Genomic DNA, 18,218 nt, shown 5'->3' with positions numbered 1-18,218 from the left:
CCTGCAAGGAGACCTGGTCGGAGCCCCGATCGGAAGGCCTGGCCGAGGTGGGACCGCGGTCCGACTCTGACCTCATTCCTCCGACCGAGGATATACTGGACCTTTGCTCGCCTCTCTTTCCCGACCGACACGATCGAAGCTGACTGGGAACGACCGACCAGGATGCCTGCTCGGTGTGGGCCCGGGGAGCAGGCGGAGCAGATAAGGTAAGACGCTCAAGTCAACCGCAATACCGAGAACCGTATCCTGCCATGTCCTACGCACTTGCAGGACGGTGCCGTCAGGCCATGTCATACGGACACTATACAGCCTGCCAGACACGGCAGAGCACAAACAGTATTGTGGGCGCCGTCGTTTGCTGTCCTAGGCGAACATTGTGCAGCCTGCCAGGTCATGAACAGTAAGGTGGGCGAACACTGTGCAGCATGTCAGGTCATGAACTGTAAGGTGGGCGAACACTGTGTAGCCTGCCAGGTACAGCAGGACATGACTGTAGGTGTGGGCGATGGCATGCCGTACCTGACGACATGGGCAACAAGACTATGTAGCACCCGTACACACTCTCCCTTTCCGTCTTTGACTTATTAGGTCATCCCTTTCATCTATAAAAGGGGATGCGCTCTCTCCTAACAGCGAGAGAGCTCGACAGCTACTCAGTCTATATGCTCTCAACAACTTATTAGCTCAGACACATAGAGCATACGCTCTAATACTTAGCTCATATTTGAGCATCCGTCACTCTCTTCTACTCGGTTCAGAGACCGACTGGGCCCCTAACACCTCCTTCTCATTTCTTACTCGTTTATAACCCCACAGCAAACTTCGAGCACCTAGACTCAGGAATAAAGTCACCGACCGACTGAAACTGGATGTAGGGCACATTGCCTGAACCAGTATAAATTCTGTGTTATCGTGTGCTAGGCCACATCCGATCACAACGCATGGCAAAACTATAAATATTTATTTGTTGGTCACATTTTGCACCGATATATAATCTTCAAGATACATATTCTTTCGCCTCAGAAGATTTCTTGTATTGAGCCTGTCTCTAAGAAGAAGCCAGAAGAAAAACTTGCGCTTGCCCAAGTTGCTTGAACCCCAAAGCCATGAGAAAACAGGGGATGTTGTACACGTATGTTGCAATTGCAAGCGTCTGTCCCCAACGTTTAATCTGTTTTTTCAGACTTAAGTTGCAAGTATGTTTATCTAGATGTTGCATATGTTGCACACATATGTTGTAAGTGTTTTATCTGGATGTTATATATGTTTGTAATGGCTTTTCAAGTGTTTGTTTTCAAGTGCTTCAGACGCATGTTTCAAGTGTTTCATCTGTCATCTTTTGTATGTTGCAAGTGTTGTATCTGGATGTTTCAAAAGTAGATCGGGATGTTAGACATACTGCAATGATGTTTTAAGTGTATGCCCTAAATATTTCATCTATTTTAGACTTATATTGCAAATATTTTATCTAGATGTTGCAAAAATAGATCTGGTGTTGTACATATTGTAGTGGGACCCATCTGCTTATAGCTGTCGGACCCGTGCATGCGTGTGGGAGTAGAGGCGGCGCGAGCGATAGGCACGGGAAATAGAGCAGGCACATATTGAGATGTGGCCCTGTGTAGGCGCACGCATGCACGGGAAATAGAGCGGCGCGGGCCTCCATGTGCAGACATACGGACAGACGCAGCAGCATGCGCATGTGGGGACGCAGCAGGCGCGAGCTTCCGGACGCTCCCGGATTGGACGTCCGAACGCACTTAGGGGTGCTGGCAACTCTGATCCAAAAGCCCATATTGTAGTAGTAGTCGAGGAGCCAACTGGTGGACTCAATTCAATAAATAATTCACAAAAAAAATAAACAAGTTGATCTTTTCACAAGGCCCAAGTGTCAAATACTAATTCCTAATCCTAATCTAAACAAGGCCCAAGTGAACCTTCGGATAATCTCGTTACCCAATCCGCCTTCGGATAAGTATTCTTCGCAAGCCAAAGGTTGGACCTCGGGCTCTCTATTTCCAGGCATGCGGGATTTGCATCGCCAACCAGCGTCGAGCTCAAAGCCTCAAACCTATTGGACTTCCGGTTTTTGCTCTACGCCAATCCAATAAACAACTCTGTAGTTGCCACACCAAACAAACGGCTAAGCTTTAATACAGTTATCTTATCTGAATTTGTTCATTATCCACAAACGTGGTGAGATGTTTCTTGTGATTCTGTTCATGCATCGCGCAATTTTCTCATGGCTTTCATCACGAGCGGTCCCCAAGAAGCGATGGCCTGCTTTGATCAGCGATGGTTTTCATCACGAGCGGAATTTCAATCCGTGCTAAAACAGCAGGTTTACATCCAGACATAACCTTGGGTTTTATAATAATCCCCAAAGGCTTCGAGAATTCGATGTTGCACCGGCCTGCCAACAAAAGGACCAGCTAGTAAAACTTTGGGCCCGTGTGTTCAAGGTCTGGCCCAACTAAAGGTCCTGGCCGGAAGACGACAGCCCATGCCTCCTGACCAATCTTTTCTCTCTCTGCAGTACTAGAAAACCAGGCGCGGCAAAGCCGCGTCCTTATTGGAGCAACCAGCCTGTGACAACGACGAAATGGTTGAAATTCACCTCAAGTTTTTAAGTGACTTGGAGATCGGGATACGAGGACATGAGCTATAAAGTTTTTGACATATAGGAGCAACAAAGTAAATATCGTGCATGCTGATGTAGCAATGTGATATATTTTTAGCAATTGCAAGAATGACTACTAACAAGCTGAGAGAAGGCATAAACGATCAAATTTAATTGGAGGTTGCACTGACATTGTTTGATATGTGAACGTTGTTTCAGAAATAATCTTGGTGAAAGGGTGTTCACTTAGATCACTTATTATACCGTTAAATTTGTCTGTCTTCAAGATAGTATAAAGCAAATGATGATAAAACAGGCTTCATGTAATTATAGCTAAAAACTGAATATTTTATGTAGCTAAATTTATAGTTATGGATAAAGCCAGCTGCGAGCGTATGAAGATAGCGCCAACGATCCCTATCAGAGTGTGACATTTTTTATCACTATCTTTAGTTATCAAACATAGAAGTAGCAAAATTTCTATGGGAAGAACATAAAAGATTGAGCAACTAAAAAAACCTATATTCTAATGTCTTTTTATTACCTTCGTCGGAGTTTTGAAACTTAATGGTATTCAGGTGGTTGCTATATAAGCTTCACTGATGCTTAAGGGCAGATTTCAAGAGTGCAGCCCCTAACTTTATTTAATAATTTCAGAAAAACAACACTTACATATATCTTTAGTGCAAGGAAAATAAAGTGTTTAGGTGTAAATGTTACCATGCCTTGAGAAGAAGAGAGTACAATAATTTTCTGAAAGAGCAACACTTATTCTGTTCTTTTCTTATTCTCTTCCCTTGCTGTATTTTTTGCTATGTTAATTATCTTATTATTTTGGAATCTGGTTGGATATTTCTCTATTTCAAGAGCAAAAGATACATTATGTATATAGAGTATAACCACATTTAACTGTTCCTTTTAATTTTAAGACACATTAGGTATACAGAGTATTACCAAGTTCAACTCGTCCTTTGAATTTCATAAGAGTTTGTGTGTGTGTGCGTGTGTTGAAATTTTTCGCAGAACACATGAGGGGAGTAATAACCCCCTACTAAAACAGAAAGCTGCATCGGTACCAATGTCCAATGAAAAATACAAAAAAATGACCATGAAAAATGATAACTGCTCCAGAACCATAGAGTTCTTGTTTTGCAAATTCATCAATAGTCAAAATAATTTATTAGCACTCAAGATTCCATACATTTAAAAAACCATTTGATCTCTGCAACCTAGAACTCTAGAGCCTTTTATAATTAATTGAACCTGCTTAACAAAATAACATGTTTCATATTTTAAAAAGTTATCAACGGACGTTTCATTAATTATGGAAACTTCCAACTAATTCGTCCCACTGTATACAAAAGGTGAAATGAGATTTGCTCTATTGAGTAAGGTAGCATTCAGAGAGAAGAATAGGAGACATATACCTTTATGCTAGCAGCATGTCCTTGCTGGGTACAGATCAAAGGAGAATGGCCAAACATGAGTTGAAATTATTTTTGTATAACAAGCAATCAGGGATTTGGCATGGCAAGCAGCGCGGTGTCTTTCTGAATCAAGCAGCAGAGGGGTCCACCCTGGTCATTATTAATCAGTAATTTCTCGTCTGAAGCAGAAACCGGTGGACCTTATATGTCACCAAAATGGTGCTGAGCAATCTCCTCAAGTGTTTTCTTGGTCAGCACCTAATTGTTGGCTAATGCTGGATTGTCTGAGGTGATCTTCTATGAGACGAAGATATCCAGGTGGTTCACCAGATCTTTAGCCGACATCGGCAGTCTAAGCCCATGCACCTTTAATTAACTCCACCAGTGAGAGATATTGAATCCTGTTGTGGTACGATTCACATTCCAGCTCCTATAAAAATGAATGGGATTAGAAAGATTAATCAAAATATATTAAGATGTATATTGTGATTATGTGAGTGGCACTGAATGTTTGATTCATCAACTGGAGAGGATTAGAGAATGTACAGGCTAGCAAATTACATTTATAACATTTAAGATATATTTAATCCGTCCTTGAGAGACGCTGGCTGTGGTACCCTGCTGTTCTGGGGCTCGGAGCGTCACGATCCAAGCGAGGGAGGGAGGAGGGAGCAGCTGCGATGGTGACCACCGTGGTTTCGACCGGCACGCCGGAAGATAGAGAAATCAAGGGAGAAGCAGCAAGCAAGCATGTTCGAGGCGAAGCGGCATTTCATCGAGCAGATAGCGCACATCCAGGAGCAGTGGCGAGGGACCCCACGGAGAGGGCTACGGCCTACGGGGGGTGAAAGGGCGGGTCAGCAGGTGTGATGCTTACCAGCGGAAGGAGGTGGTTGCGCATCCATTGGTTCCTACCCCGATCGTCCAGTGAGCCTATACGCGACGGCGGAGATCGCGTGTTCGTGCTGCTGCTGTTGTGCTTGATGGAGTGCTGCTACTACTAGTGCTGCCCAGGGGAAGGGAGGAATGGAGCTCCCTGGCTGCCTCGTCGCTTGGCCGTAGTGGCATTCGCCATGGGGAACGCCTGCGCCGGTGGCCTGCCAGCTGCCGCCACCGCAGCACCCGCGCTGCCGCCCTCTACCCGAGCGAACAGGTCGACGCGCAATGACTCCGTGAGGCTCGAGAGATTTTACGTCGGAGTCTTGGCTTGATGGACGAGGGACTGATCGACCCGCAATTGAACTGGCGACAGCGTCCGTGTGGCTGGACGCGTTCGCGTCTCCTCGCCGATCGCCGCGCCGCCCTTGCTACACGCCGCTCATCCGTCCGAGGAGCAGGACGGGCCAATGGGCCGTGAAGATTCGCGAGCCGTTGGATGGGCAGAGAAGCGGGTAAAGACCCAAACCGCTCCACCATCGGACGGACCACGTTGCTCGTCTGCCTGATTGGACGTCTAATGAGCTAACGGGCGACGTGGCCCGATCCGCTACCCGTCTTTTGGAAGCAGGATTCCTTTATAGAGATACGAACAAAGACAATCACAAATTTTGCCCATCTTTCGAATCTCTACATTCTAGTCCAATCTTTCAAAGATCAAACCCTCAGAAGGTATAAACTTTACCCAAATTCCAAAAAGCTTGACCAAATATTTCATCGAGCTGAAACCCTAGATCAAATATTTGAATTATTTTGGTTCAATTCTCCAAAAATTCTAAAACTATAATTAGTGCTAGACTGACCAACTCTCTCTTTGTCTTCTTTCTTTTCCTCTTGAACCCTGAGTTCAATCTTTCCCTAATATTAAAATAGAAGTAGTTTCTTTGCCATGGTCTTTTGTTCGATTTTTTTTTGTTGCGTCCATTTTTTTTTTTTTTTGCCCATCAACCATTAGGCACCTTTAGTTTTTTTTCTCCCTTCCATGCTTGGTTCATTTCTTTTCTGATTCGGCTCCCTCATTTGGTACCGTGTTCCACTTCGTTCATTGTATGGTTTTTTCAGCCACCTCGTTACCATCTGGCTCCCTAATTTCTATTTTTCCCGATTACCTCTTATATGATATATTTTTCTGTTTTTCATTAACATAAAAAATAAATAATAAAATGCAACATTATGGATCTTTGAACCTTAACCCTTCCCTAATAAATAAACCAAAATTGTTGATGTAATTTTGATTATGAACAAAACTTATTTTTATTAGTACCAGAATGAGCTGACGATCAAGTAATCAAATCGGAAATCTTGAGCAGTTTGTTATCTTCCAATCCAGTCTAAATAAATGCCTCTAAGTTGTATGTATGTACCAGTGCAATTCTCGATGTAAAATCAGAGAGGTCTCTCGTCGTAATCATCAGTGAACAAACAAGTCCTTAACAAGTTAGTAACTGAAAGGACCTAGGATGCCGTCTAGAGGAGGGTGAATAGGCGTTTCTAAAAATTAACACCTTTAAATGCGGAAACGATTAGTAAAGAGAGTTTTTAAAATGAAAACTTCAAATTAAGTGTAGTACCACCCCTCACAAGTTAGCCACAGAGTAAACAAGGTATAAAGAATATATATAGAAGTTACAACCCAGCAATACAAAGTTAGAACAGAGAATGAATATATTAAGCACAGGCAGAAAATACCGGACGTGTCCGGTAGGTATACCGGACGTGTTCTACAGAATAGCCTGTCACAGTGATCAATACCAGACGTGTCTATACCGGACATGTCCGTTATACACGGTTTTAGTGGAACAGCCCTAAACTTGCTTCTTTCGATTTCTAACTTCAAATCAAATTGCAGGTACCTACTAGATATGACAATATACACAGATAACCTGCACAAGAGCAAGAGCAGCACAAATATCGAATGAAATGTGAATTGAGACACAATATTTGTTTTACCGAAGTTCGGACTCGTTCGAGTCCTACTCTTCGTTGAGGGGGGCTGCGGGAGACCCAGCGAAGATCAGCCCTAGAGGATACCACGAAGGTTATTCTAGCCGGAGTCTTTTCCAACTCCTTTTCCTCCTTCCACTAGTTGATTCCAAGGCGGCGGAATCGACCGTTACAAACTTTTCGAGGCACACCACAATCTCTCGGGTGCTCTCCGGAGACGCCTAACCGTCTAGGATTGAAGAGTCCAAGAGTAACAAATGCGAATCACCGAATAGACAATATGTTCAAGTGCTCAAGTGGTGGCTTGCTCTCTTTTTCAAATTCTCTCTTAACCCACCAATGGATTTTGCTATTTGGATCACACACTCACTAAGAGAGGGTTTGGAAGAGTTGGCGAGGCTCAAAACGTGTATAGAAACCAGCAGAATCAGCAGCCTCCAAAGGTGGAGGCTTGGGGATATTTATAGCCCCCTTGGAAAAACTAGCCGTTGCCATACCAGACACGTCTGGTATGACTTACACTGCGCCAACGGTAACTAAGTTATAGTGTCAATGTGAGGCATCGGAACTCCCGATGAATGCTAGAACTCCTGACTCACGTCGGAACTCCCGACCCTCAGCATATTTGAAAACTAAGTAACTGAGTTGAAGTTTATGAGTTGTCGGAACTCCCGACTCATGCTGGAAATTCCGACCGTCGGAACTCCCGACTTACGTCAAAACTCCCGACTCCCAAGGCATTTGAAAACTAGCCATTGGCCTCGGTCGTCCGTACCGGACATGTCCGGTATGAATACCACAGTGAACTCTCCAAGTTAGTTAAAGCGCGAGACGTCGAAACTCCCAACCATTGCCGAAACTCCCAACCGTTAGAACTTTCGACTAACCAACCCAAGAACAATAATTTTACCATTGCTGGGCAAATACCGGACACGTACGGTATTGCCAGACCAGCAAGAAATCAGTTAGCTCTTTTGTCTCTCAAATACTCAAAACTCACATGGGTTGACTTGAGCACTTATGAAACATTATCTATCAACATGATGCATCTCTCTTAATAGTACGGCACACCTATTAAATTCAAGATTAAAGGAAAAACGAATTTATACCGCTTGAGTTGACCTCTTTTGAATTAATGCCGTCTCTTTCAATCTTCATCAAGTAAGGGTGCCAACATGTTGATATTGATCTTGTCACTTGAGCATAGCCATCTTGAGCACATGACTTGATTCCATTCATCAAATATGAATAACTCCAAATACAGCAAGTCACTTCAAACACTTTGTCCAATATAGATTTGATCCTCCACATCAATATGACCATCGTAGCTTGATTAGTACCTCAACTAAATGCAAGTACTTCCTTCTTCACCCTAGCTAGGTTCTCCGGCCGCCATGCCGTCGCTTGCCCTTCACCCTTGCTTAGTACCTCGAAGCCTTTCCTTGCTATCTTCACCATCTCAAGCCATCAAGTCACATCTTGTGTTGAATCAACCATTCATTTGTATTGCCATCTTTTTCATTTCAATTTAGCAACCTTCAAATATGAGACCATTACATATGCAATCCCTCATGTCTCATTAATTAATTCTTACGAGCTTGCTTTCACATAGAACATGGAAATCCCATAATAAATAAGCATTTGCATGAATTCCATTTACATTGTTGTCTTGTGCTTGAACTAGATTGTTTATACAATAACACATCATTTTGGCTTTCATTAAGTACCTATGAGATAACCTATTACCTGTCCACACTTAGCAAAAGGGTTAGACCTTTAATCACGTTGTCATTCAATCATCCAAAACCCACTCAAAGGCTAGATGCACTTTCAATCTCTCCCTTTTTGGTGATTGATGACAACTTGATTAAAACTTACAAAAGAATATAAACATTTAAGCTTTTGGGTTCAATGATTTATGAGAGGCTCCCCCTTAATATGTGCTTATGATTAGAATTCATAAAATGACCTTAAATGTCAATTGCACATACTAAAACATATAGGAGACTCCCCCTAAATTATTGCATCCGTGGGGTGCATGTGTGTGTGATAAGTAAAACCATGATGCATATGACAAGATATATCATACAAGAATAAATATAAAGATATCACATCAAATATTTTCATTCTAGCATGCATAGTCTTTATGAAAATAAATATAACACATGTATGTTACACATAGCACTCATTACACATTTTCTCAAGTCCACAAGCCACTGATATATAAATAAAGATCATGTCTCAAGAGATACAAAGATAAAACATAAGTAAGTCTTATCTCTCACATGATACAATCTATTTCAAACTCAAGATATACATCAATGAAGCTCACAAACTACAGCCTGTAATACATATCTTCAGGTGCAAAGAAAAGAAAAAAAGACAAATATCCTGAAGCTTTAATCAGTCTCTCTCCCCCTTTGTCGTCTATCACCACAAAGGTCCAGCAATGACATACTAAGGATAAAGGGGCTACAAGTTGTCCCTGACAGCTGTCATCACTCATCATCATCTTCATCTCTACCAACATCCTCATCATCTGAGCGTGTAGCACCGACTAGACGAGAACCACCCGCACCAGACGGGTCATAGAAACTACTCGTAAGGTCACTCCACCAGTCTAAAGCATACTCATCTGCTGCACTGGGATGTGGCTGAGAGTGAGTAGGCACACAAGCCTATAGTGGTAAAGTGTCAGGGTGCTCTGGTGCCTGCTGTCGCTGAAGGAACTCAGCAAACTCTGCGTCGTACCTGCCCTGCTGCTGCTCCTCAGTCTCAAGCTCACTAGCTACCTTATCTGATAGTGGAGACCTAGGAGGATCAAGCTCAAGTCTAGAAGCAATCTGCTTCAAAGTCCGAGTATCCTTCCTCCTAGCCTCCCTCTCCTTCGGCTGACAACTCCATATGTCCTTGCACATCCCAAAGATAGCACTGAACATCTTACGAATAGGAGAAGGAGGACTGCGGCGACGTGGAGAAGAACATGAACGAGCATGTGGTAGATGAGAAGCTCGTCCTGCTGCACCACCACCTATAGGTGCGTCTGCTTCTGGTGCTGCTGCTGCTCCTCTTGGTCCAGCGGGAGGTACCCCAACCTCAGTCAAATCTGCAACAATATTCAGGGCCTTATGTACCTTGTCATACTCAAAGGTATGCCCTGTGACCTGCTCAATCATGTGCATGATGTAGGGAGCAAAACCACAGCCCTTGAGGGGCCTCTCGCCGACACTCCTAATCTCGTACCATATGAAATCAAAGACGCTAAAAGGTCGTGCATCAAGTGCCATCCTGTGGAGTAGGTTCCTGGAGTAATCTATAATGTTTCCCTTATCTCCACCCTTACAATCAATGGTATTCCTGAACATCCTGTCCAGGTATCTATAAGTAGGGTGAAGACCTAGAACCTTCCCCACTGCTCCTCCCTCACCCCCTGGTGGGTACATGTAGGCAAGCTGCTCTAGAGACAATACTTGCTCTGTGTGGATCCTATCTTTCTGAAGATCATCATCTGAGAAGCCAAGTAGAGCTGCAAAAACATCATAATCAACATTGTACCACTGGCCCTCAAGCATCCAGTGCATACGCCTCTCATTCTCCTCAACATACAGGGTGGCATAGAACTAAGCTACCACCTTTGTGTTCTAGTCATGCTGGAACTCCATAATCTCATAAACCCCTATATGCTCACAAATGACAATAGCATGATCAATGGAGGCCTTCTGCAAATCTCTAACATACTGCCAGTCAATCCACTGAGACCTGACAATCACTGGGTTCCTGGCGAGGATCACACTGGTGTAGAAGTCCATATGAAAGGCTATCTGAAATCGATGATCAAACTGAATCCTAGACAAGCCCCTTGAATCAATCCTTCTTTCATCTTTGGCCCTTCTGGTCATGCCTTTCCCTTGATAGTCAACTCTAGCGACATAAGAGGGTACACTAGGTGGATGTGGCTCAAGTAAACCATAGTGCATACCCTGACCTAGCTGGTGCTGAGCTGGAGGTATAGCCTGCTCCTCCTCAATCTCTTGCTCATCATTTGAGCTGCCACCATCTGAATCTCTATCAGTGCTCTTCCTCTTTCTGGTACTAGGCTCCACTCTATACTCCTCAGTATCTGTGTCAGAGGAAGAACTATTGTCTCCCTCTTTGTATTGTGGAGCACCTCTAGTAGCCCTGGAGAGTCCTCTGCTGCTGCCCTGCTCCTGCTGACTATATCTGGGATGCATTTCTTGTCTTGCCTTCTTATGTTTTTCTAGTGCTGGATCATGCCTATGCTTGGACCTAGGCTCCTATCTTCCACTCATAGCTATTGTCCTGTATCTAAAGATTTACAAAGAATTTTAGATACATGCCCAAACAATAGCTTATTTTAGTTGAAATATAGAAATAAGAATAATTATCCTATGCTTTGTAATCACCTTAACCAACCTAGGTCAAAAGGTTCACAAAACACAATAGATAATTAGACTTAGTCCTAAGAATCAACCACTGAGATGATTGAAACAAGAGAGCAAAATCTGCTCTGCTGTCCCTGCATCTGGTATGAGCAGACAGCAACCCTAGCCAGAGTCCTTGGCTCAATCTTCAACCAATCCAATCCAAACTCTAGGCATTGCTTCTAGACAGGTAATGTAGCATCTCTACCGAAGGGATTTCAAAATCATGCCCTAACCGCTTAGATCGGATAAGGTCTAGGATTAGGGTACATTATGAGAGTGAATGAAGATACGATTGGAAATCCAAGTCTCGGAGTCTTCGATCTTGATGCAAATCTCCTCCGATCTAATCTCCCTCTCTTCCTTTTCATGGTGGAAACTTGAAATCACCAATGAAGGTTGAGGAGAGGCGGCTGGGTTGGCTAGAAGGAGGAGAAACTATCTTGGCCGAAGGGGTACCGGTCGTTTTATAACCCCGCTCATACCGGACACGTTCGGTAGGCATACTGGACACGTCCGATATTTGCGGGCTGGCTAATCTTTTTCCAAATTTCATTCACTTAATTCCAATCCCCTTCTCTATCATTTATTGATCCAAAAACATGTATGTCCTTGATCCAAATAAGGTGTAATTACTTTTCTTATCCAAATGCCATGAGTATCACTTTTCTTTTCCAAATATTTGGCATATATAGATTTTGATTACTCGAGAGAGATATTGTGAAACATAGTAGATTGTGGACTTAAGAAAGCCATGTCATGTGTAATTAGCCAATCAAACAATCAAAGAGAGCTATAATTATCATATGACAAGGCTAGGTCACAAAGACCAAGATTCAAATAGTTTTTCAAATTCACACCACCTACACATGCTAGTAATGAGTTTTTAAAAACATCTCTTCTACAAATGCACATTCTAACATATAAAGGGCCTTAGATGCACTTACAATGCGTGTATGTAAAGACATACCTTTGCCTTGAGCTCACAAGAATACCACTAAGAAGATACACAGCATGATAATCTTTATGTTGACCTTAATTGTCAAATAATCATGCTACATACATTTTCATTCAAAGGACTACAAATAATGCTAGATAAATGTGTTAGTCCACAAGGGTGCAAAATAGAAACTGAGCTCCCCCTAAATAAGTGCTTTAAGTAATTTGAATGACCTTCAACTAGCACTTTATTCTATTAAGAATATGGGAGATAATTTTCTATTTTGAACCATAAACAAATAATTTGCCATATTTAAATTTGAGTTCAAGAGATGCTCACAATCCACTTAGATTTGGTAAACCACAAGCTTCTGAGTAAATTGACAATATATGAAAATATATGGATCAAAGACTCAATTGTAATCCTATTAGTGTTCTAGTTCCTGCAATACTAGACACATCCGGAATATGCAGAATAGAAACACTTTCTTTCAGTCCCTAGCCATACCGGACATGTCCGATAGGTGCAGGACAGAAATAATTAATTCACTACTTGTGATTCTTCATTTAGCTCTATTATTTATTGTATACTTGCAACTCAACAAATGAATTGCTCTACTAGAGAGCTATTAAAAACATCATATGGCAAACATGATAATTATCAAGTAAAACTAATTAGTCACTTTCAATTTTTCATAAAAATGCCTATTTGTGAGTCACTGAGCACAAAACAAGCAAAGTGGCTATCCTATAAGGGTTTAGGTACTTGTTACCAATGGTGAAGATGAAGTAAATGATATATTCATTAAATTATCTTCGGGTCAACCATATAAGATGATAAGAATTTGGTTGATAGATTGAGTGAGTATTATCAATTTGCTTGCTCAACCACCCCGAAGCCTTCATCTCATCACCAAGTACCTACATCATTAAACTAAGCACACTTTGGTACCCAACTCTTGTTGGATCCTTTTTGGTTAGTCAACAAGTGCTTAGGCACCCAAATGGCTTTAGCACTAGTTTGTGGTGAACACATCACCTTGCTAGTGCTAACTCCATTTGTGGTCTTCCTAAGCTTATCATCATAAACAAATGTGTTCGGCTTAGGAGCGTTACCATTTGGGCATTCATAGCTTAGATGCCCCTTTCTTCTACAAGCATAGCATATGCGACCTTTGTTTGCTCTATGCTTGTTTTGCTTGTATGGACATCTATCAACCTTGTGGCTCATCTCATTGCATCCATAACATCTTCTTGTTCCAACTTGGGCTTCCTTTCTTGCCTCTTTGTACATTGGGCATTTCTTGGTAGGATGCCCCAATTTCTTGCTCATGAGACAAGTGCTTTGTCCATCACTTTTCTTTTGGTTGGCCAACTTGTTTGAGGCCTTTTGTTTGGCCACTTCATACTTGTCGGACCAACTCTTATGTGGACACATTGCCCACTCATGTCCATATAATCCACAGCCATAGCATAACCTTTTCCCATGTTTCTTGCTCTTGGTTGTGTTGGCCTTACTTGAAATGTGATTCTTTTATTGGGCTTTGGAGGAAGCAAGGTTTAAACCCTTCTTAAGCTTCTTCACCATGTTATCACGGTTATCTTGAGAAGGTTGTGCTTTCTCCCTACCCTTCAACCGAATCACATCTTTCTTTAACCTTTTCACCTCTTCTTTGAGCTCTATGTTTTCTATAAGATTTAGCTCAATCGAAGATTGGCTTGCTTGAGGAGCACACTCATTAATACAAGAAATATTTAATTGAGATGGTGTACTAGTGAGTGAATGTGTGAGAGATTGAGAAAATTTTACCAATGTGATCACAACCTCATGAGCTACCTCAAGCAAGATGCTTGATTCTATTACTTCATCATGAGAGCACTTTAGATGAACATAGTTTGCTTGTAGCATATTATACTTGCTTGATAGTTCATCGAGCCTTGCCTTGAGCTCAAAGTTTTCCTTCTCTAGTTGTGAAACACTAGAACAGGAGTTAGTAACTAAAGCATGCTTAATTGACAATTTTTCATACCTTTCACTTAGAGCCTTTAGTTCTTCTATCTTGGAGATGAGAAACAATTCTTGCTTTTGAAGTGATTGCTCTTGCTTCTCAATCTCTTCTTCAAGCTCATCATTCTTTTCAACTATCTTCATGATGATGAACTTGTCTTTGTGGTTGAGATGATCAAGGTTGTAGTTGTCTTCAACTTCAACATCACTCTCATCTTGATCATCTACTTGTGATTTCTCCTTTTCTTAATCTTTCTTGTTACTCTTTTTCTTGCTTTTCTTGGCCATGAGACATAAGTGATGAGTATCATGAGATACTGAGGTTGACTCATCACTTGGTCGCCACCGGGCTTAAGCATCGTTGCAAACAGTTGTTTGTTGTTCTGCTGCCTCGGCCATACCGTACACGTCCGGTAGGCATACTGAACATGTCTGGTATGTTCAGGTAAACAGCAAGTCATGCGCTGCTTGCACTTCTTGCTCCGACTCAGCGCTCTTGAGGTCTTGTGAGGCTTCTTCGCTGCATGAAGACACAATGGACATACTTTCCATTGACTCGATCTCAAATGCATCATCACATTTGGATTTTCTATATAAATCAAAAAGTCTAGTCTAAATGAGATGAGCACTCTCCAGAGGTAGTTGTCCATTGAAGATTGCCTCATCTTGAACCTCTACACTTAATGTACTCAAAATGACATTAATAGCTTGAGCATTGAGTTGCACACATATCTCTTCCTCCTTTTACAAATTTTTGTAGTTGCTCCAATCAACTATAGGAAGAGTTATGCTTGCATCCATAATATGCTCAACAAGAGGACTAATATCCCTAAAAGCATTGAGTATATGAATTGACCAAGGTAGAAAGTTTGAACCATTATTTTGGAGAAGCACTAGCTCCAACTCGATAGGCGTCGACATCCTTTTCTCACGGCGGTGAAACTTTAAGTGAGAACCTTGCTCTGATACAAATTGAAAGGACCTAGGATGCCATCTAGAGGGGGGTGAATAGGTGTTTCTGAAAATTAACACCTTTAAATGCGGAAATGATTAGTAAAGAGAGTTTCCAAAATAGAAACTCTAAATTAAGTGTAGTACCACCCCTCACAAGTTAGCCACAGAGTAAATAAGGTATAAAGAATATATATAGAAGTTACAACCCTGCAATACAAAGTTAGAACAGAGAATGAATATATTCAGCACAGGCAGAAAATACCGGACATGTTCGGTATGTATACCGGACGTGTTCTACAGAATAGCCTGTCACAGTGATCAATACCGGACGTGTCCGGTAGCTATACCGGACATGTCCAGTATACACGGTTTCAGTGGAACAGCCCTAAACTTGTTTCTTTCGATTTCTAACTTCAAATTAAATTGCAGGTACCTACTAGATATGACAATATACATAGATAACCTGTACAAGAGCAAGAGCAACACAAATATCGAATGAAATACAAATTGAGACACGATATTTGTTTTACCAAAGTTTGGACTCGTTTGAGTCCTACTCTCCGTTGAGAGGGCTGCGGACGACCCAGCGAAGGTCAGCCCTAGAGGATACCACGAAGGTCACTCTAGCCGGAGTCTTTTCCAACTTCTTTTTCTCCTTCGACTAGTTGATTCCGAGGCGGTGGAATCGACCGTTACAAACTTTTCGAGGCACGCCATAATCTCTCGGGTGCTCTCTGGCGACGCCTAACCATCTAGGACCGAAGAGTCCAAGAGTAACAAATGTGAATCACGAAATAGACAATATGCACAAGTGCTCAAGTGGTGGCTTGCTCTCTTTTTCAAATTCTCTCTTAACCCACAAATGGATTTTGCTATTTGGATCACACACTCACTAAGAGAGGGTTTGGAAGAGTTGGCAAGGCTCAAAACGTGTATAGAAACCAGCAGAATCAGCAGCCTCCAAAGGTGGAGGCTTGGGAGTATTTATAGCCCCCTTGGAAAAACTAGCCGTTGCCATACCAGACACGTTCGGTATGACTTACACTACGCCAACGGTAACTAAGTTACAGTGTCAATGTGAGGCGTTGGAACTCCCGATGAATGCCGGAACTCTCGACTCACGTTGGAACTCCCGACCCTCAGCATATTTGAAAACTAAGTAACTGAGTTGAAGTTTGTGAGTTGTCGGAACTCCCGACTCATGCCGGAACTTCCGACCGTCGGAACTCCCGACTCTCAGGGCATTTGAAAACTAGCCGTTGGCCTCTGATCGTCCATACCGGACACGTCCGGTATGAATACCACAGTGAACTCTCCAAGTCAGTTAAAGCGCGAGACGTCAGAACTCCCAACCATTGCCGAAACTCCCGACCGTCGGAACTCTCGACTTATGTCGGAACTCCCGACGAACCAACCCGAGAACAAAAATTTTACCATTGCTGGGCAAATACCGGACACGTCCGGTATTTCCAGACCAGCAAGAAATCAGTTAGCTCTTTTGTCTCTCAAATACTCAAAACTCATATGGGTTGACTTGAGCACTTATGAAACATTATCTATCAACATGATGCATCCATCTTAATAGTACGACACACCTATTAAATTCAAGATTAAAGGAAAAACGAATTTATACCGCTTGAGTTGACCTCTTTTGAATTAATGCCGTCTCTTTCAATCTTCATCAAGTAAGGGTGCCAACATGTTGATATTGATCTTGTCACTTGAGCATAGCCATCTTTAGCACATGATTTGATTCCATTCATCAAATATGAATAACTCCAAATGCATCAAGTCACTTCAAACACTTTGTCCAATATAGATTTGATCCTCCACATCAATATGACCATCGTAGCTTGATTAGTACCTCAACTAAATGCAAGTACTTCCTTCTTCATCCTAGCTAGGTTCTTCGGCCGCTAAGCCGTCGCTTGCCCTTCACCCTTGCTTAGTACCTCGAAGCCTTTCCTTGCTATCTTCACCATCTCAAGCCATCAAGTCACATCTTGTGTTGAATCAACCATTCATTTGCATTGTTATCTTTTTCATTTCAATTTAGCAAGCTTCAAATATGAGACCATTCCATATGCAATCCCTCATGTCTCATTAATTAATTCTTACGAGCTTGCTTTCACATAGAACATGAAAATCCCACAATAAATAAGCATTTGCATGAATTTCATTTGCATTGTTGTCTTGTGCTTGAACTAGATTGTTTATACAACAACACATCATTTTGGCTTTCATTAAGTACCTGTGAGATAACCTATTACCTGTCCACACTTAGCAAAAGGGTTAGACCTTTAATCACGTTGTCATTTAATTATCCAAAACCCACTCAAGGGCTAGATGCACTTTCAGTAACTAACTATTTGTTGACTTACATTTTATAGGTTCTTAAAGAAACTCACGAAACTCAATGTTTAATTGTACCAATACATTAATAGTATGAAAAATAACTTATGATATATTTATGAGCAAAGATTTCTCTATTTTTAACGGGAGAAAAATCTATCAACATTATATTTTTAATTTCTCTATTTTATGAGCAAAGATTTCTCTATTTGCCAACATTAACTTATATTATCGATGTCATGGACATCATAGAATAAATCATACATTTTAAATTTTATAAAAAGGGTAAAATATAAATAGATATGTACCATTCGTATCCTCATATACCAATAATTTTTTTCCTCATGTTGTAACACACAAAGTTTGCTAGTACAATGTAAAAGGAGCTTTACTCCATCCTAGTCTGCCTCTAGCCTTTTCTCACCATGGTCCCACCATGCCTCTCCTCCTCGATACCAAGCCCCCTCCTCATGTTGCGGTCGATCTCCTCCTCCGCACGATGCTTGTCTTCCACGAAACCGCCGCCCTCCTCCTCCCACACTCTACCACTCCATTGTCAGGCTCGCTCCTTCCTGTTACTACAGAGTTCGGTCCTC

At 42.0% G+C, this 18,218-nt stretch overlaps 1 long non-coding RNA gene across 1 annotated transcript; it reads right to left on the bottom strand.

Moving 5' to 3' along the window:
• Positions 1 to 2,412: 2,412 nt before the first annotated feature.
• LOC136478043 (uncharacterized) lies at positions 2,413 to 5,369 on the bottom strand. Its single transcript, XR_010764164.1, has 3 exons — positions 4,925 to 5,369; positions 4,048 to 4,477; positions 2,413 to 2,586 (listed from the first exon to the last, which is right to left on the bottom strand). It is a non-coding gene; the product is annotated as an uncharacterized lncRNA (long non-coding RNA).
• Positions 5,370 to 18,218: the final 12,849 nt, after the last annotated feature.

This window comes from Miscanthus floridulus, chromosome 8, assembly GCF_019320115.1.
Source record: "Miscanthus floridulus cultivar M001 chromosome 8, ASM1932011v1, whole genome shotgun sequence".
Taxonomy (NCBI): domain Eukaryota; kingdom Viridiplantae; phylum Streptophyta; class Magnoliopsida; order Poales; family Poaceae; genus Miscanthus; species Miscanthus floridulus.
The sequence above is the reverse complement of the archived record's forward strand: the minus strand, read 5'-3'. Positions and strand labels throughout refer to the sequence as shown.